Raw genomic sequence first — 26,069 nt, 5'->3', positions numbered from 1 at the left:
TAAGCCCATGAACTAGAAAATCTGTTTGCGTCCTTCCCTACTGAGATGCAGAATTACTCAATGGCAATAGTGGGATTAGCAAAACAATCTATGTGGCAATAGGAAAGTCAGGTGTCACCAGTTTATTTGTGTTTTTCCTGCCAGCCAGAACTCCAACATTTTCAGTATGGGCTCTAATCACATACATCTATGAAATTCACAGGTCACTGTTATGACATATTTCTGCATACAGTCAACTTGTAGCATGCAAAGCTCAAAGTGGGGTGAGCAGTTGTAGAAGTGTAGCAAAAAAGTAGTGGATGTGTGACCTCAGCAGGGGATGGGGTAGGTGGGAGCATAGTGCAACATGTGACAAGGTGTTGTGGCCTAGGCAGTTTGACAGTCAAGTGGGAGAACGGGTGAAATAAAGTGGTGCCCCTGTATGATTTTATTCGTTTTTTCCTCAGTCGCTTACTCAGTCAGTGGCATCATGTACATATTGCACAGACTTGCTGATCAGATCGCCAGTAGAACTTATATTTTACATTTACATAAACAGATGCCACTTCAACCAGAAAGCTTGTGCTGTCATGAATGGAATTAGGTAATTTACTCCAAATCCTGGGTCCCAAGAATGAAAGTTTGATCACGTCTGGCCTAATAGAGTTTTAGGGATGAATATTATGTGATCATATAAAGACCAATGGTTCCATCCTGGGATATACCATGTGATGCTATCCCAAAGGTAGGGAATAGCCCAACTGAAGGCATTTGAAAATGATGCAAAGATCTGTAAGTTGAGTTTTCAACTCTACTGGAGGCCACACCTGTTCCTGTGAACAGTTTGGCCATGATCCCCTTTCCTCTATCCTGAAACCAATCCGTTTTGAGACACCTGGAGCTTGCTAAGAGGTTTCATTGAAGTACCCCCTGGAGTGTAGTGTAATAGTCCAAGCGACTAGTCTCCAAGGCTCATGCTACAACTTAACACCTGCCCAGGGGCATTAATGGACTAATCCTCAATAGCTACCCGATATTACAATACATCACTTGTGAAAGGCATAGGCCTTTAGAAGCTAGATTGTCTTAGCATTTTACCTGAGATGACAACTTGAACATTTTCAGAAAAGCCGAGGGAGATGGAGTGTGAGGAGAGATTCCTTCTTAATGTTACCAGGACCTCCCTCTTTTTTCCTTAACTAAGATGAAGCCAGCTAGAATCCATCCAGGCTATGCCACTTAGGTTTCATAAATGTGTGGTCAGATTTAAGTTTAGCTGCAACTACTATAAAATGATAAAGTGAAGAGGTATGCTTTAACTTCAAAAAGTACAGTTCCGCAATGGTGAATATAGTTGTGAAAAGTAGTGGAACTGTTAACAGTAAAACATAAAAGTAGTGGCAGTCCGCTACCGCCCGTTCCAGCTCACTTCGATCACTGAAGAGGAGTGTTTCTAATCTACTAGAGAGTAATTATCTCTCGAACGTGATTAGGTATAATTTAGTTTTTAAAAATTGATAGCAGAGTTTGCTAATTACTCTTTTCTTGACTAGCAAAGAAACGTATTTGATTATCAATTGTGTACTAATAGTGGTAATGTTGCTATACGTTATTTATACCCAAGAAATAAAATGAGTAACAATACAGTATTTCAGGGGTTGAAATAAGAATTCATGAAGCAGCAACTGGAAGTAGCTCTAGGTGTGGGCATTTTTCCCTGACTAGGAATTGCTGATAATGACCAGGAACTATTAAAGCAACGCCTCAAATGAGTTCTAAGGATGGTGCATGTTTAATGGATGATTAAAATATTGAGCAGCACAAGAAGAGTAAAATAAATGCAGACATTGAAATAAAAGCTACTTTTGTTTAGTGTGAGAAGCATACATGTTTTAGCAGATGGGAATCGTAATTGACCTCCTCTCAGCCATCGGAATGTTTAGAGTGCAGTCAATAAGGACTGGTATTGACTGCATCCTGAACATTCTGTTTTCAGAAGCAGAGAGGGAAACAACAATGCAATTTAAAGACAAGATTTTGTTTCAACAAGGCACTTCCTCTGTGGGAGGACCTATTTTGCTGAAATATGCCAATTAACAAACATAAGAGAAAGATTAAAACATTTGATTTTTTTTCACTTTCTTATAGAGAAATCATTTACTTCTACATGACAGCTCGTACATACTCATGTTAAACCTACACCAGTTCAACCAGGTTGCAATTAAAATTCTTAACTTGAAAACAACCATGTTATTTAAATACTACAATATAAAACCACATTTAAATGACTCACCAATCTTGTCTATTGATTTTATTCACTCTTACAGAAGCATTTTTTACTTCAGCACAAAAACTCCAAAACATATATTGTTACTACCACTATGTGCTAATAGCCTTATGAACTTCTAGCCCGAGGCAAATGGTGGGTCATTATTTGGTGAAAACGACCACTCCCTCAGTCTATAAGGCTATAGAATAGCTACTCTGTGGCATGCTCATGCTATTAACCTCATTTTCTACTGCTATGCTGTTCTTTTCCTCTGTTGTTGTGTGTTGTTTTCTCGCAGCTTCTTGCTATATTGCTTCACATTTTTCACATCCCATTGCTTTTTCCATTTATTTCTTCGGTACATTTCTTTTGACCCATAGAGGCCCGTTTACTCAAGGTAACATGTCGTACTACGGATGGGCCGGAGTATAACTTCTTAAACTAAATAATAAGACCGACTCAGGGAGTTGGCAAATAACTCTGTTTTAATGTCAACTGTCTACAACAGGGAGTACAACAGACATCGCACAGCATAATCTCAACACATCTTGTAAAGAATCACATTTATATACTAAAAGTTCATCATACATGACGTCATACTATATGGCAAACTGAGAAATCCTATGGGAGATTTTGGTTGGCTCTAAGGGGATGTCTAAGTATACTTTTTATATGGGATAGGATCGTGATTGGGTCCCTATAGTCAGGTGGGCACTCATGCCCTCCCTTAGCCTAAGTCATAGTGCAAGTCATTTTCAACAGTGATTAGAAGCACAACAGTGATTAGAAGCACAACACTTCATTGGCTCTCAAACTATAAGGCTCCTTGTTATACGGCCTTCTACAATTGGTTGGCACGCTTGTACCCTTCTGGAACATTCAATGCTCTAGCAGCACGTAAGCTGGTACCCCAGGTGCTGGTGGGTGAACTTGACTGTATCTCCCCACCCAATTAGCCTGCCATCTCTCATCACTCATGCCGTCTGCCATTCACATTGTCTTTGAACTCGGCCTTGTAGCTGCTGCTCGTCTCTGGGAGTGCAGGCACTCGCTATCCTCAACCTGGTGCACCATGCTCCTCGTATATTTTTATCCTCAGCTCACGTGATCAGAGACCGTGATTTTGCTCGTATTCTAGCATTTAATAGTCTTTAATGAAGAAACTTGGCACTCATGGTGTTCTCGCTTTGCAATTTACCAAGGGATGCCTTGGCTTCTCACGTTTTACTGTTGGCTGCTTCCAGTCTTTGACACCAAACCAGTCAGCCTCTTTGGTCTTGCTTCGAATTCGAGCCTATTCTTTGCTGCGACACACATAGCTTTCAATCTGTCTTCTTCCATGGAGACTTGCTTACTAAATTGTATCATCGAATGTCCAGAACTCCATATACATATATGTTTGGCGGTGCCGCCTGCAGTCTATGTAGTACGTATAGCCAGCCTTATGATTACTTAGTCTATTTGCGTTGCAGCGCCTGTACAATTGTAAAACAACTTGTGTTTCCTGCAGTGCTCTTCGCACGTGCAATCTTCATTCTGCTCATGAAAGTCTTCTTAATTGTTTACTTCGCCATCAGATTCTATGTCACCTATACATTTTCTTCTTCGGTCATCCTTGCGAGTGTGTCACTCATCTTTCTGTGACGTCACCAGCATCTTCTTTTCACATCTTCACACTTCTTCAGGCCCTTCTCTCAGGCGACCATCAGTCTTTCGAGGATACATCACATAGGGCCTTCTTAGTGGACACCTTGCCTCAAAGATTCTTTGTGGTATAGGTACCATTACTGGAGTTGCATGTCGCAATTTCAGGTTTCCAGCATAATGGCAGGATAGGGGCGGGACTTCCTGTAGAGGCATTCGGCTGCTCCTCTACACTTTCCTTTCAGTTTTTGTTTTGCTACCTCTCATTTAGTAATAAACTCTCTTTTCTACTGCATCCATAACCCCGTCAGTACATAGGTTTGTTATTACACCAATTATTGCTACCTCTTTACCGCCACAACATTTCTATCTCTGGTGCCACCTCCTCCTCTCCATGGTGCCTTTTTGTGTCATGTACCTATGACCAATGATGGATCCCAGGTCTCCTAGAGGTTTTCTAAACCGCCTTTATACAATTTTCAAAGACACACATAGTGAATGGCAGACAGATATGTTTGTCTGGCACCAGTTGCCTTGGGGAGCCAAAAGTGGCTCCCGGTAGCTGTTGGTGACAAGCTAACCAGGCTCTTATAAGGTAAACCAAGGAGCTAAATAGCTCCCAGCAATTTCAAAGCCTGCATTACTGTGTACCACTGAAGTAAGAAATGAGTGTGATGAGTGTCTGTAAAATGGAAAGGTTAGTTTCATGATGGACAAAAATAAACAGATATGCTAAAAAAAAAAGGCTACACAAAAAGTTTTCAGTGTAAGGCTCTGTGCAGCTGGTGTTGCAGTGGTCAGTGTTCCATATATTGTACAGTTGACCACTAATTTGTTATGTAAGGAGACGTTCAGAAGGTTCATAAATCAAAAAGTTCACAATGTTAAAGGAGAATCACAGCCTGGGACTAAGTAGGTAGCATGATGTTGTGGCAGGCAGGATAACTCAACTTCAGGTGGATAAGATGGCCCTTGACTGTCATTGATATCAACTGTTTTCAATATAGCGCTAAACTGCACTTTTGAGGGAGGTCAGGGTCTCTAATGGTCCTCAAGTCCAACCCAAATAGGCCTAAGTGTAGCATTCCAGCTCTGTGCACTCATGAAAGCGGTAGTTGGTTCATAGTGATAATACCGAATCAAAAAATCTCGAAAACAAAAGGCCGAAAAAAAAAATATCGAATTTTTTTTTCAATGCGTTTTTTTTCAAAATGGGGGGTTCCCCCCCCCCCAACCCCCCTTTTTTTCATTTTTTTTTTATTTTACCCCTTTTTTTTTTACTTACCTGACCCCAAAAACATATATATAAATAAATAAAAAATTCGATATTTTTTTTTCGAGATTTTTGTTTCGGGCTTTTTGTCATTCGAGATTTTGTTTTCGAGATTTTGACTGACCACCGCGGTAGTTATCGCTATTAGCAGTCTGAGCCACCATCTGGAGTGCTGATACATATTTCAGTATGTTTTTAAGGGAACAAGGATCTGCGCAATTCATGCTTCACATGAAAAGAAAATACACATGTGTCCACTATTGGAAATAACTATATAACTATTTCCAGGACCTGAAGGGGAGCCAGGAAGTTCAAAAGTGAGTGGGCAGGGGCACGGAGGTGCGGCACTCCATTGGAGACCATTACTGGGGCAATGCCTTCAAGGTCAGTGAAAGGCTGGGCAGAGGCGCAGTTGCCAGCATGAAATGTGGGCTGCTACTTACAGATCCGGCCTGCGTTCTCGGCCTCCGGATTGGCCAGCTCTCCCCCGCAGGAGCTAATATATAATGCAATCATAATCATAGGGAAATGCAAGCTCTGGAGACTAACTACTGTGTATGGTATTGCTGTAGATCTGTAGATGGAACTATTGATCACTGATTTACATGAACATCTAGTTAGCTTTGTGAATGTATTATGCAAGAGGAAAGAAAGTAAGAAACTAAGTAGAATGGATGGCGCAGTTTGCAGCCATCTTTCTTTCAGGGTTGCTTTTATAAAGCAACAGGGTGATAAGATAGACATCAAGAAGTCTGGGATCAGCTCATGGGATTGAGTACCAGTTGGCACAGTTGGATGCAATCAGCAGGTCACAGAACTAGGTTTGCCATCAAAAGCATTTGGCCATGTTATCATGGACATATTCAAAAGTGGTCTACTCGTCAATACGATGCACCTTCCCCAACAAAAGGAAATATAGCTGATACTATTAGATTTAGATACTGTGACAAATCGGGTGTGTTTGTCCCTTCTCACCAAGGGGGAGCTACCACCTTTGAGGTTAGGGAGCTGAGCCAGCCCTGCAAGACCCTCCCTGGGGGTCTGCACAAGTGGGACCTCACTGGGAGTGACGCTCCCTTAGGGGACAACAACTCTGTTACCACAGGAAACTCCCTGGGCCAACCACCAAATCTGCTTATAGGGGATGATTCAAGCAATGTTGGATCAATCAAAGGCAAAGAGAGTATCTCTTTCAGAAAAGATTTTTATTTTAATGAAATTAGTGGATCATAAGAGGAGAGAGAGTACGGTGAGCAGGGGAAGACCCTGCCTTAAGCATGACTTGGAGTGTTGTAACTGGAGGAAGTAGTAGAGCCTGTGGCAATTCGAAAGCTGCAGAAAGTCAGCCCGAGCTGCCAGAGAATCGGCAACGAATACAAGGGGGAATCCGTTGTAGAGGCAGGGAGAGAAAGCCTGTCTGACGTGGTGGCCTGACCACAGCCCTGCCATGGTGGGCGCCCAGTGACTAATGCCGAGACCATTACCACAGGGAGCACACTGACGGCTCGCAGGCGCTAGCGTCTGTGGAATGCAACCTCTTGCTGAGATGCTGAGAACAAGACAAGAGTGAAGACGGAGAATCAGAAAGCCAAACTGATTACCCGAGCGAGTGCCGAACAACGCAATATCACTCTGGAGAGAAACAGGTACCTGGGTGAACGGGAAAACCGGGAGGCCGCCGGGGCAACCAGATATAAGAAGTGGAACGTGTGAAAGCGAGAAAGGCGATATTCCCCTAGTAAACCAGCATAAATTGAGATACAAAGAAATCATGAGGAACATAATGAAAAAGATTGGTTGGGAAAGAGAACCCTGAGAAAGAGGGAAAAGACCACCAGAACTCGAAGTTAGAGAGTGGGGAGAACACTCCCTGATACGCAGTGTCCCATAAGACTGTCAAGTGAAGATAATAAAGAGGGACATAAGCAAATAGGAAGCCTATTAAAAAGTGATTAGAAGCATCAGTTATTTATGCTTGCAGAGTTGTAACTGCAATTGACAAACAACACGCTCCTAGGCTCCTCCATCTTAAGTGAATCAGCTCTAGAGTTTGCTCTGAAGTTCTGTTTTAATAAACATTACCGACCAGATACACATTGAGGTAAAGTGAGGCTCTGTAACACAACAGTTGTGAGCGGTGTAAGGAAGGCATGGTATCAAACAGTGAAGACAGACACAAGTGATCTCAGTTCGAGGGTGTTTATTGAACTTCAAAGGGGTTGGTTGAACGCCTATCTACACTAAATCTAAGGATGGGAGCAAGCTACGACCATCAAATAATAAAGCAGTCCTAGTCGAGTCTCTGTCAAAATAAAAGGGCCTATACTAATAAACCTATTGCCAATCCTTACTTCTAAATATAAATGGGTGTGGGACAATAATGTATGCAACAAAGAAAAGTGTCAAAGAAATAATATGTCAGGACGCTTAAGCAGCTTGCTTCCCTTCCCCACGTTTTCAGCACGGGGCACGGCGGCACGTTCGAGCTTCGCACACACTCTTGCTTCTCTGCCACGAGGACACAGTTCAAAGTATAGACATCAGGGCTTTCTGCCAAAGTCTCTTTTCCAATAACAGTCTCTTACTGCAAAGCGCCTGTGGTAACAAACAAATATCAAAGTTCCATTTCCATTAGGATCTTCACATGCACAAGTTCTCGCTTGCAGTATTTATCATGGGTCTCCCTCCTTCAGACTTGGACCCCTTTGTACCACAATGTTTACTCTTGGTATCCCTCATTTGGGCTCAGACCATGGGTCTCCCTCGTTCGGGCTTGGATCCTCTTGATATCAAAATTGAAGACTTTCGAATGTGCGATGGCTTTTCCTTAGACCATTGCAGGACCACTTAGATTCACTTAATACAATATTATCATCAATCCTTTGTCTTTCATTCCTCTTGGCGGGATACCTTACAGAGACCTTCGATTGAGCACACTCACGTTGCCGCACCACTCTGTTAACGGTATCGTATCTTTCCTTCTCAAGTTCAAACATTCATCAGCAGTTTAGCTTTACTCGCGTCTTTCATCACACGTGTTTAACAATGTTCGTTCCACCGCTCATTATACAATGTTGCCGCTTGCAACCTTAACTTCACCACAGACCGGTCTTGCATTGGTCTCCCCAACTCACCGGCTGTGTTGATCTCTCTAATGCTTCTTTGTTCTTGCAGCCAAGGACGATTACGGCGGCTGCCGCTCCTCCCCACCTTGGTTGGTTACGCAGGAGGGCCTTCGGTATCCCTGACACACAATGCAGAAGTCTTCAGTCTGGTTTCCTGACCTTAAGCTTTTTGCTTTGAAGGTTTCTGAAAAGTAACGGTTTCTTGCCGAAAAGCTCAAGGGTATTTCTTTCCTTGCAAACACTTCTTGGTTTCCCGTCTTTCTCCCCTCGTTCAGCTGCCGACTCGAAACTGCTGTTCCTTCGTGTGCTTTGCCTCGCTCAGAGTGTGCTCTCGTGCTTCGCCTTTTATCCGGGTGGGGAAGTTTAATGGAAATCAAGTGTGAGTGATTGTCAGTAATTGCCTGACTTCGCCTGACCATATTAGCGGGACATGTCAGGTACACAGCTCGGTGCGCGTCTGTTTTCTTCCAGAGCGGGCTGTCTGTGTGGAAGTGTTTGTGAAGGGAAAAAGGAGGGGTAAAGTTTCCACGTATCCTCCTTGGTAGGATAGGGTAAAGGTGTTACAGGGATACGGCGCCTTGCCATCCAGTGTCCCACTCCTACTCTCCGAAGACCTCTCACCCAGGTGATCCTTCCTCACCCAGGTGATCCGCCCACACTGGTCCAGCCCCAAGGTCTGGATCCAAAGGCTATGGCCATGCCCTGGCCACCTGAGGGAGAGACCCCGAGGGACTAGCAGGTGAGACACCTTCTGGTTTCTCACATACCCTTCCCCTATGCGATGTAGCGGCATCTGTTTCACAGGGAAACTGAGAAAGGAAATCGATGTTCCCCTGGTCTTTGCCTTTTCAGTGTTCCACAGTGAAACAATAAGGTTGCAGGTCTAAGAACCATGGCATGACTGGAGGGTTAGAATTCTTTTGTTGGATTATCCATACTTAATATGAGTGGTCTGTGACAAGGGTGAACGTCTTCCTAAAGGATAGTATCTTAGATGGGTGATTGCCCATTTGATGGCAAGGGCCTCTAACTCCAATACGGAGTAGTTCTTTTCATGTGGGAAGAGTTTTTGACTAGTGAATAGGGTATGGTGTTCTAATTCATCACAAATTTGCGATAAAACTGCTCCTAACCCTGTGAGAGAGGCATCGGTTTGTAATACAAACTCCTTTGAAAAGTCTATCACCTTTAGGATTGGGTTCTGGCACAAGGTTTTGTAAATTGTTGTAACATATGTCGTCCTCATCAGTCCAATGAATCTTCTGGGGTTCAGCGTTCTTTAATTTGTCAGTGAACCTAGTGGTTATATCAGAGAAATTAGGGATACACCTACGGTAATAACCCATCAATCCTAAGCCCGCCCTGAGGTCTCTCTTGGTTTTAGGCATGGGGTTATCTAGGACGGCTTTCACTTTTTCTTGTTGGGGCTGGAAACAGCCATTCCCTACAAAGAAGCCGAGGTATTTCACAGGTGATTGGGCCAGCTTACATTTGGATGGATTGGCAGTTAAGTCGGCTTCTCTGGAGGGTTCTCATAATAGTAAAGAGCTGGAAAAGATGGTCTTCACAAGTCATACTGTAAATGACTATGTCGTCAATATAAGCCCCACAGAAATCGGAGTAGTGCTGTAATATCCTGTCCATAAGCCATTGGAAAGTGGCTGGGGCCCCATGCAAGCCAAAAGGGAGGACTTTGAACTGGAATAGTCCCAGGGGCATCTAGAAAGTGGTCTTTTCCTTATCAGGTCCATGTACGAGGACCTGCCAATATACCTTGGTTAAGTCTTGGGTTGATAGAAAGATGGCACTTCCTAGTTTATCTATTAACTCACTGATGTGTGGCATTGGATAGGCATCAAAGGCAGAGATGGCGTTAACCTGTAAGAGGTCTATGCAAAACCTCCATGAATGATCAGGTTTTGTTACCAATACAATAGGGACAAGAAAAGGCTCAATAATGCTTGCCTTCAGCATTGTTTTCACTTCGTCTACCACCATTTGTTTTTGTGCATTTGTGAGTCTATAGGGTTTTAAATGGCCCACTTTTCCCTTTGGAGTGTTGATATAATGATAAGTATCAACGCTCTCCCTGTTTTTTACAGAATACATCAGGGAATGCCATGACCAGATCATTTAAATATTCTTGCTTTTGTCTAGATAGTTCTTGGGCAATGAGCTCTGAACTGTCCATATCCTCCGGTAACAAACAAGACAATATTGAGGTTGAGGCAGCGGAAGAATTTTCTTTCTACTCCTTTAAGAGATTTACATGGTAAAGGTGGGTTTTTTGCTTCTCATCAGTTTGGGCTATTTTATAGGTACCGGTCCCGGTTTGCTCTACTACCTCATATGGCCCATGTCACTTTGAAACAAGTTTATTTTCAGAGGTAGGTAAGAGAACTTATAAGTTTTGTCCTACTGAAAAGGATCTTAAATTTACTTTCTTGTCATAGGAGAAGTTCTATTGGGCTTGAGCTTTTTCCATGTGAGTGTAGACTAGATTTCAAACAAAATTCATATGCTCTCGTAATTGTGTAGCCGTTTGTGGAAGGGGAATAGGTGCCTCTTTCCTTTCTTCCAAGGTCTCTCAGAGCAGGTCTAAGACATCTCTTGGTTCTCTACCATAAAGCAGTTCGAAAGGAGAGCAACCAGTGGATGCCCGGGGGGTCTTTCTTACTGCAAATAGGGCCCAGGGTATGATGCTATCCCAGCCCTTTCCATCCTGATCTACGAATTTTCTCAAATTCATCTTACAGGTTTTATTAAATCTCTCGACCAATCCGTCCACTTGTGGGTGGTAAACTGAGGTTCTTAAGGTGGAGAAATGTAATTAGTCTTTAACTTCACTCATCCATTTGCTCATAAAATTGGATCCCTTATCCATTAGAATTTCCTTGGGGAAACCAACCCGAGAAAAAGATTGTAAAAGATGTTTTAAGATCTGTTGGGTTGTATTGTTCCGCTTGCGGAACGCCTCTGAGAATTGGGACTCTGTTGATCTCTCTAATGCTTCTTTGTTCTTGGAGCCAAGGACGCTACCCCAACAGCTGCCTCTCCTCCCCACCTTGGTTGGTTACACAGGAAGGACTTCAGTATCTCTGACACACAATGCAGGAGTCTTCAGTCTGGTTTTCTGGCCTTATGCTTTCTGCTTCGACGGTTTCTGGAGAGTAACTGTTTCTTGCTGAAAAAGTCAAGGGTATTTCCCTCCTTGCAAACCCTTTTTGGTTTCCTGTCTTTCTCCCCTTGTTCAGCTGCCAACTCCAAACTGCTGTTGCTGTGTGCTTTGCCTCGCTCAAAGTGTGCTCTCGTGCTCTGCCTTTTATCCGTTTGTGAAGTTTAATGGAAGTCAGGTGTGAGTATTTCTCAGTTATTGCCCAACTTTGCCTGACCGACCACAGTAGCGGGACCTGTCAGGTACACTGCTTGGGTGTAAGTCTGTTTTCTTCTACCAGAGTGGGCTATCCGTGTGGAAGTGTTTGTGAAGGGAAAGGGGGGAGGGTTAAGCTCCTAAGTATCCCACCTGGTAGGATGGGGTAAAGGTGTTACAGGGGGAGGGATACCGCATCTCGCCATACAGTATCCCACTCTCCGAAGACCCCTCACCAAGGGGATCCTCCCGCACTGGTCCACCACCAGGGTCTGGATCCAAAGGCAAAGGCCGTGCCCTGGCCACCTGAGAGAGAGATCCCTGGGGACTAGCGGGTGAGACGCCTTCTGGTTTCTCACAGAGGCCAGCACGAGTCATTACACGATTTTGTTGTTTTTAAAGCAACAAAGGAGCAGAAGGCTGATCCTATTTTGGCCATAGCTGGGCTAGGGGCGTCACGCCTTTTACCTTGCTACGACTAGGATTCGCAGGTGTATACGAGGGAAGGAAATCCTTCTACCAACTTTTTACTGCAACATTTATTTGGCTACTGAGCAAGAGACTGCCAGCTGTGAGCCTTTGATCTTGTCTCAGCGATTTGTCATAAGTGGACAGCTGCTATTCAAAGACTGTTTTGACATATGGTATTCTGTTTTGGTTTATTCTCTCTTACTTTCCCCCACGTGCAACTGTGGGTGCATACCTTTGAGCAAGAGGAGGGCGGCGTTGTACACAAATGGTCTATCCATGCCTCCCATTACCATGCAACTCTACAAACCTGCGGCTTGGAAGATGCACAAGTAACCCTAGGGACTTCCAAAAATGTCAGAAGACGGACTTTAAGCAAAGAAGCGGCGGCACAAATTCAAACATTTGAAACAGAGGTGAAAATGCAATTAACCATTCGGGCAAGGCTCTCAAAGGATGAACTGGTGGATTCAATATGTTGTGATCTGAGAATGCCGAAACATGCAATGGCTAACCAGGGAAGTGACCTGGGCGTGTGCCCGGTAGAAGTGCTACATGCACGATTGATAATTCCAGGGGGACAGGGGAGAGGGGCTCCTAACATCCCCAAATTTAAGTTACAAGCACAGGAAAACGTAACCGGGAGTATGGCCCCATAAATCCCAGATTATTATAAGCAAATAGGCAGTAGCACGGAGCTTAGGACTCCTAAACAATCAGCTACTGGTGTGCCTGGTTTTCCAGGGGATATGACTGACATTAGTTTATTGGGAGAGTGCGAGTATGTGTACTGGGTACCTGGTGAACAGTAAGGGGGAAGGTGATCTTGTCCTACTGTTGATTGAATATGGGGATACAGAGTGTGTAAAACCAAGTCAATAAGCAGGAGATTCTTGCCGGGAGGTAACTGGTTCTCCATCCCAACTTTTGGATGCAATGATACGTGGAGAGACAGATGATGAATTGGAAAAGGGGGTTCCAAGATTCTGCACCACACATTGAGGGAGGTGGATGAACAGATCAAATTAACCTCCCCATCGGTTTGGTCCCTCAATACTGTACTTAGTGCCTCAGTGGAATTGTACAAAAACTTTAAAGATGAGGTGAAAATAAAAGAAGGGATGAGGACGTACTGATCATACCTAGAGGACATGGACACCCACCCCTTGAAGGTTAGGGATCTCCTATGGGCCCCGAGCAAAACTATCCCGGGAAAGTTAAGAGCCCATCCGACCCTGGGAGTCCTCTGGGAAATTTGGAAGGAGGGCCCACAGACAGCGCATCTCACTTCATGGCCTTCCCCAATGTCCTCCCTTTGGGGTCTCCCCCTCAACCTGGGCAATAGAGGGTTCCGGAACTCTCAGATCTGGTCAGACTTGGGGATGGAATGGGCAGGGCAGATGTTCAGGGAGGGAGAATTCCTAGCTTACAATTATCTGAGAGATGCACTTGGCCAAGGGTCCCTTTCCATCTTTGAGTACCTTCGTCTCAAGGGCATACTGTGTGACCAAGCATGGGGCCAGAATTTGAGGAGGCAGCTGACTCCCTTTGAAAAGTTTCTGGACACGGCGACCTCGAGAAAGGGCGCAGTGTCGAGCATGTACAAAATTTTGAACACCATTAACCTCCCCGGGAGACGGAGCTTCCGCTTAAACTGGGAGGAATTGGCGGGGGAGTCCTTTCGGAAGACGCCTGGTCTAGGATTTTTAAAATCGCCTTCCACGGAAATATATTCACCGCAGACATGGAGCATAATTTCAAGATATTGCAGGGGTGGCACAGGGACCCAGTGAAACTATCCAAAATGTTCTCGGGCGTATCACCAATGTGCCCAAGGGGATGTGGCCAGAGGGGAACCAGGAAACATATGTGGTGGCTTTGTGCAAGGGTCCAGGACTTTTGGGAAAGGGTTCGAGCTTGGATTGCAGAGGTTTCAGATGAGCCTCTCCCCCAGGACCCGTTGTCGATGCTGCTGGGTCTTCCCACGGAGGACATGGAAATGCATAGATATCCAAGGATGACGGAAACAATGTTGCGGGCGGGGAGGGTGGCCCTGGCACAGAGGTGGAAGAGCCTGGAAACCCCCTCCAAGGAGGAATGGCTGCAGAAGGTAAAGAACATGTTCCTGATGGACAAACTCACAGCAATGGTGAACAATGACTCGGGTACATTCCTGGCAAACTGGTACGGAGTACAACAGTCTTGGGGATGGGACGTCCACTGACACGAAACACTCCCCCATGCCCGGGGAAGGGGGTTCGGAGCTAAGTGGGGTCTGGACTGAGTACCCACGGCCCTGGAACGGCAACTTTAACTCAGCCTGTAAAAAATTGGTCACCTACCACATCTTCTCCTAAGTACAAGATAGGAAGAGAGCATAGAAGAGAGACTGAAGTTCTAGTAGGATAGTAGGGTGGGTGGGCCAGTGTTGGGGAGGGGGGGCAGAGGGAGGGGGTGGGACTAAGGGTTAAATGGGCCAGTCAATTGCATTATATGTACTACTGTGTTTGCCCGGTTTGTTGTAATAAGAAAATGCTAATAAAACCAAAGTTTAAAAAAAAAATAAAAAAAAAATAAAAGATGAGGTGAAAGCACACACAGTTATCCTCAGCGAGTTAAATGTAAAAATTGATATTTTGACTAATGTAATGCTAATGCAGACAAAAAGGGACTTGAAATGTACACGGGATAGTGAAACAAACACTGAGGAAAGAATAAATGAGGTGTTTGTAAAGGACACTATGGAAAAGGTGCAGCAACAGACTGTCATTGAAAAGGTACCAGTGATGGAACGAAAAATGTTGAGGGGGCAGTCTGATCAAATAGAAGAAGTTAGTCTGGGGAACAAACTATAAAAAAAGGCTCGAAAAAATCTAAGAATGGAAGGCGGATCCAACTGCGACTAGAATCTAGAAAATATGTAAGAGAGGTGTTCCTTGAGAATAAGACAAGCAGAAATGCAGGGGAGTTAGAGACAGTGGAACAGAATGCTGGGGGGGGGGTGCTTGAGTTGAAAATAATGAAATGCAAATAGACACAGTAAGCTGGGAATACATAGACCTGACAAAAACAACTGTACATAATACTGGTTGTTTATCTGATCAGGACAAGTCTCTAATGTGTCATACTGCATGCCAAACTACCCCCCTACCCTGATAGTAGCGTGTGAGAAAGTGAAAGATAGGGGAGAAAACGATAAGGCGAAAAAGAGAGTGGAGATCGGGAGATGGCCAGCAATGTTTAAAAAACCTGAGACAGTGCGCACATCAAACATAGTAGTGGAGAGTAATTCCAGAAGGCTGAGCAAGAGTGCTCTCCAACCAAAACAAATAGGGGCTCAGAAACATTTGTCCACGATGAATCCAGTTGGTGGTACTTCTAAGCATGTAAGATCCAAACCAAGGGTTGGTGGCGATCGAGACCGTTTAATGGAACTGTGTAGTATAAATGAGTACATGCCTAGGACAGTTGATAACAAGGGTCTGGTTAAAGGCAGCGTAGATTCTGAGGGGCTTATGAAGACCGACAAAGGGACGAAAGAGCAGGATATTAATGCTGCCAAGCTCTACGTGTAACTGAGGCCAAATATTAATGTAAAGTTAGCACTGAATCGTACCAACATGCTAAAAATGCAACATGTATTGCCTGAACTGGAAAGAACATATGAAGATATTAAGTATGCAAGCTTTCTGAACGCAAAGAGGACTGACTTAGTAGAATTACATTTTAAAATCTCTGTGTGCAAATCAATATTGGAGATGCATTGTTAGACTTGGGTTGTATGGAAAGAAAGGAATTTAAAGATGATCTGAAAGGAATAGCGCAGGAGGAACAGACAGGCCCGAGTAAGGAAGGATTGAAGGTAACACACAGTCAAAACCTAAAAGAAAAATTAAGGAATATGTCAGCCTGTGAAAGGTAGGGTAACTGGGTGATGATCTTAGAAGTTATGAAAAGTGAATTAGTGACAGAATTACATGGGTAAGGGTAACTCTGATAGATCACCCCCTCTGAGCAGTAGTATGAAACACGAGAGGGTTCAACAGCTTCCTGAAACATGCAAATCAGAATAAAATATTCACTGTGGGTGATATTCTTCTACAAGTGACCTGGCTTTTGAACCCCATATGGTTGGATGGTTATCAGTTAATACAGCAGCTGGCTCATAAACCTGGAATTGGACGCCATTCTGGGTTTAGAAACACCAAATTTCAATCCATAAAGCTGGTCTTGAATACAATACTGGTGATATTGGTTACAACAGCCAAATATAACATAGGAAAAAACCATCTAAAGATTTTGATCATAAATGCTTATTGGAATGAAAGGCAGGTGGGGATAGCTGAATTTGTAAGCCATATTGGAGAATGGTTGGCGTACTGGAGACTTAAGGGGGAGCAACATGTAGTGATGGCTGGTGATCTCAATTTGAATACAATTTGTCAACAGTTGGAGGGTGATGGGATCACTTCTGAATAATAGGAACTAGATCCAATTATTGAAAGACTGGGACCTGTTGGTAGTCAACGGGAATGTGAGTGGAGACCTAGGAAAGAGGTCAACATGGAAAAGAGGGCAGCAAGCATCCAACATTGACTACCTAATACTGTCACGTCTATTGTTTAAGCGGTGTAAAAGATTTAAAGTCATTACAAATGAACTACGTGACCATAATATAGTTGCAGCTAAGTTTAAACTGTATTTCACATCCCGGGAAAGGGAACAACTTCAGGGATTTGTTACGCGTTGTGGGGGCAATAGACTCACAACATTTAGAGAAAATGTGTCAAATTTAACCAAGAGGCTAGAAGGTAACATGAATAGTGTTAAGATTGAAGACATTCTTCGTAAATGTACAAGTAAAGGTTTTGGTGACTTTATTTGGGAAAGAGAATACCCACTAAAAATAACAAAGAAGCAGACCACCCATGCTCATGCATTCGATTAGGAGGTGTGGGGACGAAAGAAAGAACATAGGTTAGAGTTGGCGTTTTTATGTCGTCAATCGCTAGATAGAGAAACTTATGTTAAAAAAGGAAGATAGCAACACAAGAGGCTTGATAAACTGATTGTAAAATCATAGGTTTCAAATGATACAGCAAGATGGAGAGAGGATAATGCATACACTTAACCAATGCAATACCAGACCTTTTTGGTCCATAATTAACAATGATATGACCGATCAGATTGAGCTCCAAAGTAATTCAGTGGGTGAATTAGACTGGAAGACATACTGGGCTGAAATGTGTGACGGGCGTCTAATAAAAAGCAAAAGTAGATACATCCTACCTGGCTGGGATGTAGAGTGCGTACAGGAAGATATTGAACGTATTATTAGAAGGTCCTCAAATTCCTATTCAGCAGGGCCGAATGGTCTTACAAATATTATCCCCAAGTCGAATGTTGATCTGTGGTCCACGGTGTTAACAACATTTAAAAATGTACTAGAAACATGCACAATGCCTGGTTCTTGGAGAAAATCAGTGGTTGTGCCAATATTTAAGAAGGGCAATCGGTCTGATAACTACAGACCGATTGCCCTCTTGGATTGGGATGGAAAAATCTTTGCAGGAATGGTATTGCAGAAGTTGGAGTTATGGATCAAGGAAAGGCGCATTTTGCCTAGAAATCAATGTGGTTTCCGAAAGGGGCAATCGACCACACTGAATGAGCTCATCCTGTCAGTGATGAAATATGGTACAAGGAATTTGTCTAAGGGCTTTCAGAATCAAGTATATGTTGCATTAATTGACTTTTCAAAAGCTTTTGACTTGGTGAACCGTAAACTGTTGTGCGCTAAGTTGAGAAGGTGGGGTATCCCTCCTTCTCTGCTGGCGATTTTAGAATACATAAATGAGGGAACTTCAGTAAGGGTCAGGCTTGATGCGGGGGGCGGAGAGGATCTGTCTTTGGAAAATCCCCACAATGAAAGGTTTAAGCCATGGCTGTGTATTCGCCCCATGTTTGTACAATCTATACTTGGCTGATTTGAATGAGGCCTTGGTGAAGGCTGCTTTGTTTAGCCAGAAGGTGGGGGGATACCCCATCAGTTGGTTGTCCTATGCGGATGACGTGACACTTTTGGATGGTTCACCTATTGGGCTTCAGAGGTTGCTAGGAGCCTTAAGTTTGTATGCAAAGACAAATGACTTGATTATTAATCAAAAGAAAAGTAACATCATTGTGTTTGGAAGCTGTAAAAAGCTCAGCAGGGGAACGGGTTGGACCACAGACAATATGAAGCTATCTTCATATTGTCTGTGTTCCAACCCATTCCTCTGATGAGCTTTTTACAGCTTCCAAACACAATGATGTTACTTTTCTTTTCCAGTCTAGGGAGACTGTAGTATATCTAGGCTTTAATCTATATAGATCTTCACTGTCTGTTAACGGTCAAGAATGTTGAAGGGAAAATAGACCAATTAGCTTTCCAGATTAAGAGGATTCACATGAAACAATGTATATTTTCCATTAAGTACCTTATTCTATTTTATGTGGGGAAAGTGATACCAAAGATCATGTATGGTATGGAAATTAACTGTGCTGCTTATGGTATTGATTGGGATCGATTGGAGGGCTGACTGTGGACAAGGGTCTTAGGTCTGCCTTCTTGTCTCCCGATGGCTTCCCTACAATTTGAATTGGACCTTCTATCATTGCAGTATAGGTTTAATTGGCGTGTCCTCCCCCTGGTTGCTAAAATTGTGTCACCAATGAAAGATTCTCTGTATAACTATCAGAGTACTGCCAGACCAACTGTTCCACTTATGAGAACTACTCTCCATCAAACTATCCTTATCTTACACCGTTACACTAACGATCCACACCATTTATAGACCGCTAAGGGCCCCTGTCCTCCTTTGAAGAAGACATCACAAACCTCCTTTCCAACAACACCAAGCCATCCTCTAGGATAATACTTATGGGAGACATAAATCTAGGCCTCAACGACCCTGCAGACATGAACGTGCTGACCATAGCCAACTCTTTGACAGCACTGGGCCTTACCCACTGCATCACAGACCCCACCGATGACAAAGGGTGCACACTAGATTGGTTGGCACATTTGAATTGTAACACCAACATAATTTCAAACACCCCATGCCCTTAGTCTGACCATAACGTTATCATGTTCTCTATTCCCAACTTACTAAACACAACCTTGCCAATCGCTCCTACCTACTTCTCTAGAAATGTACGGAACATTTACTACAGCAACTAACTACCTACCAACACACAGACAGTGAGCCTGACTTTTTGGTAGAGCTCTACAACCAAACAGTCTCTCAGACTCGGATGATAATCCCTCTTCAATCTCCTCCCTCACCTGTATCTTCAGGTGATTCTGCTTGTGGCTCACACTTCTTCTTTCTTTATCTCAGCCCACGTATCTTCTCTATCTTCGTGAAGAGATAATGGCAAGCTCCTCCGGAAGCCACTTTGCCTGGTTGTACAACAAGCCAGGCAGTAGGGACTCCGCAGAGCCAACCCCTCCAAACAGGGGAAAAAGCCTTGCAACGTAAAAAAAACCCTGATCTCCCTAATGTACTAATGTAGCCGATCTGTGGCTGATCTGAGGCTGTAGTCAACAATCCCTGGAACTTAGATCAGGCAATCCATAATCTGATCTTGGTCCAGAGAATCGGAAGGAGATGTTGAAGCGTGGGCAAAGGAAAATAGTAAGAACAAATGGACCTGCAAGCAAGGAAGGAAAGTAAGTGGAGAAAAGCAGAAGGAACAGCAAGCCGCAGTCCGGCAAAGGGAGACAAGCAGATGTGGTAGCCAGTCAAAATCCATCAAGCAGTGGCAACCAGATGGGACAGCAAGCTGCATGCAGGCTACTAGGCAGAGAAAGGGAAATTTGCAAGCATAGACACAAAGTACAAGACAGGTAAGCAAGTGAAAACTTGGCAGCATCTTACTCGAAGAATGAGTGTTGCAAGGCTCCGAGCAATTGACAGGATGATGGAAATACATGCATCTGCCATCTAGGAAAAACACTAGACCGCTGATGTCTGTTTGGTAAGAGAGCGTGATGGAACATTAGCTCCGCCGCCAGCGTCTCCAGCGTTTGGTCATGACACACTCCTGCTAGCCATCAACAAGGTAGCCCCATTAAGGATGTGCAAACCGAAACCACAGATGCACCTAAATGCGTGGTTCACCCCTAATCTCAAAGCCTTACGCTCCTCCAAGCGAGCTGCTGAGACCCTTTTGGAAAAAATCAGCATCAGTAACAAACAAAGAACTATTCATCTCATCAGCCAAAGACCACAAACAGGCCATCCTCCACGCTAAAACTTACAACGCCAGAATACAAAAAGCCAACTCGGGACACAGAGAAAATGTCACCATCCTGCGAGAACTGGAAGCCCCTATCCCTCCCCCTGACAGTTGTACGAAAGACAGCACCTGGTGCACCAGCATACAAAAGGCACTCTCTGATACAATTGATTGCCACTCTCCAATCTAAATGGAAAAAAACCAGACTGCTTTCTGATACACCTTCCAGTCCACTGACACCGCTACCGCCAGCCCACTCCTTCGAGTCATTCACATTCCACCCAGTCACCCTGACGGACGTTACTAATATGATCAACGGCCTTAAGCCATCGAGATGCCAAGGTGACATCTGCCCTGCCTCCTTCATTAAAGACTGTCACTGAACTCATCCCCTTCATCGTATCACTCATCAACAAGTCTTTCATATCAGGCAACATCCCACCCAACCTCAAAGATGCCTGGGTACTTACGCTCCTAAAGAAACCCACACTAGACCCAAGTAATCCAACTAACTACCGCCCCATTATGACAGTGCCCTTCCTTCTCAAAATACTGCATAAAGCAGCATATCTGCAAATCCAGAAATACTTGGAAATGCACAAATTGCTTGGCCTGCGCCAACCTGGATTCCGGCCATGGAATCGAAACAGCACTCCTGGACCTAAAAATCCAAAAGGACGAAATCCTAGACAGCGGGAAGCTGGCAATCCTGCTCCTGTTAGATCTCTCAGCTGCTGTCGACCGAGTCGACCACAAAATACTATGCCAACACATCTCATCATCAGCACACTTCTCTCCCAAAGCAATAACCTGGGTAGAGTCCTTCCTCTCAAATCACACAATGAGGGTCTTCACTAACAGTGGCGTAGTCCCCCCCTGTCCTGGTCTCTAGTGGGGTCCTCCAAGCCTCCTGTGTCTCACCGACACTGTACAAGATATTCACTAAGCCAATCTTCAACCTTCTGGACAACCTGGGAATCTCCTATACAAACCATACGAACAAAACCCAAATTCTCGTTCCCATCACAGGCGACCACAACTCAGACTCCATTGAACTAAACCAAATTTACCAAACCATACAGATCTGGATGGCTCAGCATGGACTTTGTCTTAATGGCAGAAAAACAGAGAAACTCCTTGTCGGAAATCAATCTCACCTTGACAAACTAGATGACCACTACAAATCCTTCACCATAGACAGAAACTCTATCCTAGTATCTAAATCAGTAAAGGCGTTAGGGGTTTATCTAGACTCCTCTCTTTCCCTCACAGGACACGTGAATGCAATAGCCTCTCCGGCAGCATACATGACCAGACTCATCAATTCTTGCAGACCCTTCTTATCCTCCTTATCCTCAGAGAGTTGCATCACACCAGCTAGAGCACTGATTCTCTCACAAATCGACTATTGCAATGCCCTATTCGCAGGGTCAATGGCCAACGTAAAATCAAAAAGCTCCAAGTGGTACAAAACAATGCCTTAAGAGCTGCCCTGAACATACCTAAAAGAGAGCACATTTTGTCTGCCAGACAAAACACCCATTGGCTCCCGGTCCAAGACCGCATTCTATTCAAAACACTTTCTCTAACTCACAAAGGCCTCTCCAACACTGCTCCTGCATACCTATCGAGCAAATTAACAAATCTCAATCCAACAGACGCACCAGGGCCGCATACTCACACCTACTCTCCATTCCTAGATTCAAGCAGTCTAAGGCATGAGGCCGCAGCTTCCCGGTGGTAGCTGTCAAACAGTGGAACTCTCTCCTGCTTGCGCTCAGATCTGAACATCTCTCTGGGTCTTCTACAAAAGCCTCAAAACCTGGCTGTTTTCACAAGAGCACAATACTCCATAGACGCCTCGGCCTCAATAGGCTTAACATAAGCTTGCGGCTTCTCTGCCAACGCTACTGGTATGCGCACCTATGTAACCAGCAACCAGACTCAGCTAGTATGTACCTTTACTCTCAATGCTTTGTCAGTTTCTTGAGTTGAATGTAATTAGCGCGCAGATGCCCACAGGCTTGGACTGCTCTACAAATGCTAAATAAATGAATATGAATTTAAATGAGTGTATGATAAAGAAAGGTTCCCCGCTCCTGGAAAGATTGTTAGCAGACACTGACAAAGAATGCAAAGAACTAGTGGAAAGTATTAAAAAAGGTATTAAACGAAAGAGATTGGATTGTAACCATTGATAAGTCAAGGAGTTATAAACTCTATTCAACCTTTTCAATGGTAAACAAACTGGGACAATTACCAAATTATCATAGTCCATCCTCATGCCCCGTCACAAGACAGTGTTTTTTACGATTTCGCCTGAACCTTTTGCTAACGGGTGAGATAAAATGTGCATAAAGTGATCAAAAAGATAAGGAGTAACACCTGTATACGGAGTAATAGTGAAGATAAAATAGAGACCTTGTGCCACAAATCGGTTGAGTGTCCAGCTGTGAGATCTGTAAGAACAAGATTTTTGGGCCGCTTCTTTAATACCTCGAGTGCACTTGCTAATGCAGACGATTTATGGAACCGTGTATGTGTGGGATCAGAATTATTATTTTTTTTTTTTATTAACTTGTTTTTATTGCATTTTCACATATCAACACCACAGCATACTGTTGTAACAACCCCCCCTCCCCAACTCCCCTCTCCCTCCCTCCCGTCCTTCTCTTCTGGGATATCCTTAAGCGTTGAATATATCCGACACTGTAATGTTATGTGGTCACCATTGCTCCATAAAGTCTGATAGAAGGAACTCTTGCACCCCACCCCATTCCTTTATAAACATTTCCCTTGTACCTTGGATTGTGTGGGTGACTTTTTCCATCGCCATTTGAGTCCATACTTTTTGTAGCCACGTGAAAGTCAGTGGGGTATCTTTCTTCTTCCAATTTTGGGCAATCGTTGTCCATGCCGCGATGAGCAGTCCCATAAAGCTTCTCCATTGTGACATTTTGTATTTCCTTGCTATATCATCTCTCATTCCAACCATCCATACTCCCTCCCCCATTTGTTCTGCCTCCGGGTATATCTTCTCCATCTTTCCCTTCACGTCTTCCCAGAAGGGTCTTACCATTTTAGATTCCCACCAGATGTGTTTCCTTGTTCCCATATCCTCACAGCCTCTCCAGCATCGATTTGACGTTTTGGGGAACATTGCTTGCAGTCTCTCGGGGGTATAGTGCCATTGTGTTACCACTTTGATCCACATCTCCTTTGTTTGTGCTGAGCGTGTCATTTTGGGAATCAAATTCCACAGGTCCTCCCACTGTGATTTGGTCGGTTCCTTCCCCAATGTCCTTCCCCACTTAATCATATATGACCATTTAATTTCTTCACCTTGCGTATTTATGAAAGAGTACAGTGTCGACATCCAATGTTTTGCCCCTGTGTTGGAGATGACATATCTCTCAAACTCAGTGAGGTGTCTTGTTGCTGCTGCCATTATTTCTGGGGATCTTAGCCAGTGCTTGAGTTGTTCATATCTGTATTTATCTCGCTTGGAGAGTGATGCGCAAGGGAAGCAGGACTCAAGTGGTCTAATTTCATTGTCCACAAACATTTTCCCTATTTTCGTAATACCTACCTCCTGCCAACTGTCATAAGCCCCTTGCTCCATCCCCGGGGGGAATTGGGGATTCCGACAGATCGGCGTGAAAGGGCCAAGCGATGACGTCATGATGCCTTTACGTGTTTGGCTATCCCACGCCTCCATTGTTGTCTTCATTATCTCACTTATTCCTATGTTGGGGTGCCTGTGGTGTCTCTGCTTCCAGAGCAGTTCTACCAGCGGCGTTCTCGCTATTGCCCTGTCCTGCCTAGCCCAGATCTGCTGCGGGTTCTCCCCCATCCATTCCCTGAGCACTTTCAGTTGCGCCGCATGGTAGTATTTTTTAAAGTGGGGGAGCGCCATCCCCCCTTCCCTAGTAGATGCTGTTAGGATTGTTCTGGCAATTCTCGGGGTCTTCCCTTTCCATATAAAAGATGAGTTGGCCTTAGTTAGTGTTTTGAAAAAGGTGTTGGTGATTCCCACGGGTGGGGCCTGGAAGTAATATAGAAGCCTAGGGAGGATGGTCATCTTGACCGTCTGAATCCTGCTCCACCAAGAGATCATCATAGGGTTCCATCTGGCCAAATCTTTCCGTATGCTTGTGAGCAAATGCGGGTAGTTTCCCCCATACAGTTCGTCTACCTTGTGTGGTATGGTGATCCCCAGATATTTTATGCTCTCTATTGCAATCTTCAGGTCCAATAATTTGGCTTCTTTTTCTATTTCCCCCCTATCTCCCGCCAGTATTAGAATCTCCGATTTTTTCCTGTTGATCTTTAGGCCCAATATAGCACCCTAGTCCTCCAACTCCCTTACCACCTCCGCAAGAGTTCTCTCTGGGTCCTCTAAAGCCATCAACATGTCGTCTGCATATGCAATGACTTTATGTTGTAGTCTTGCCATTTCGATCTCCCTAATATGGTTGGATTTTCACTAGAAGGGGTTCCAGAAAGATCGCATACAGTAACGGGGAAAGCGGACACCCTTGTTTAGTCCCCCTTGTGATATTCACCCTTCCCGTTACCTCCCCGTTGATGGCAATTCTACATATTGGGGAGTTATAGTTCGCTTTTACTATTGCCAAATATTGATCCCCAAATCCCATACGTTTCAAAACTTTAAACAGCATCGACCATTCCACCCTATCGAAGGCCTTTTCGGCATCTACCGAAAGTAGTATCGCCGGGGTGTGGGTTATGCCTATCTTCTCCACTAGGTGGATAAGTCGCCTGAGGTTGTCATGGGTTTGTCTGCCCGGGATAAAGCCTGATTGATCTAGGTTGATTAATTTTGGAAGAAGCGGGGATAGTCTAGTGGCGAGGATTTTGGTGTGGATCTTTGCATCTAGATTTATAAGGGAGATCGGTCTATACGAGGCAGGGTTAGTAGGGTATTTCCCATTATTATGGAAGACTAGCACCTTCGATTCATTCATTGTGGGAGTCACATTGCCACTCTCTTTGAACAAGTTTAGGAGCCTAGTTAGAACCAGGATTAGCTGGTCCGCATATTTTTTTATAGAACAGGGCCGTGAAGCCATCTGGACCCGGCGCTTTATTCATTGGGAGATCTAATATTGCTTTCTTGACTTCTTCTTCTCTGATCGGGCTCTCCAGGGCCTGCCTATCTTCAACTGAGATTTGGGGGATTGGGAGGGTGTCTAAATAGGCGTCCTGTGCTACTTCATCCGGGAGATCTGATGTATATAGTTTCTGATAATATTCCCTGAATGCCTCCCCCATATCTTGTGTGCGCGTTAGGAGGTCCCCTTTCGTGTTTCGTACATTCTTAATCGTGATGTCTTTCTGTTTTGCTCAGAGTTGCCTTGCTAGGAGCCTGTCTGCTTTATTCGCTTTTATGTAATATCTTTGTCTCAGATAGAGAACTTTCCTCTCTGCTCCCTTTGTGCCCAGCATGTCTAGTTGGCCCTGCATGTGTCTCAATGTTTTCTTTAATGCTCTAGTGGGATGGGACAATATTTTCCCCTGAATTTCTGCTATTGAGGTCTCTAGTTGCTTTTCCCATTGCTGCCTCCGTTTCTCCTTTGTAATTTTCATCGCCACCAATTTCCCCCGAATGACTGCTTTGAACGCTTCCCAGACTGT

The 26,069-nt window shown here is 44.2% G+C and overlaps 1 protein-coding gene across 2 annotated transcripts in view; it reads right to left on the bottom strand.

Moving 5' to 3' along the window:
* Window positions 1-26,069, bottom strand: part of PRMT7 (protein arginine methyltransferase 7) — a 936,033-nt gene that overhangs the window by 204,721 nt on the left and 705,243 nt on the right. The window lies entirely within an intron of this gene.

Source organism: Ambystoma mexicanum, chromosome 1p, assembly GCF_040938575.1.
Source record: "Ambystoma mexicanum isolate Mex_15411 chromosome 1p, UKY_AmexF1_1, whole genome shotgun sequence".
NCBI classification, from domain to species: Eukaryota; Metazoa; Chordata; class Amphibia; order Caudata; family Ambystomatidae; genus Ambystoma; species Ambystoma mexicanum.
Note: the sequence above shows the minus strand (reverse complement) of the source record. Positions and strands in the feature narration are given on the sequence as shown.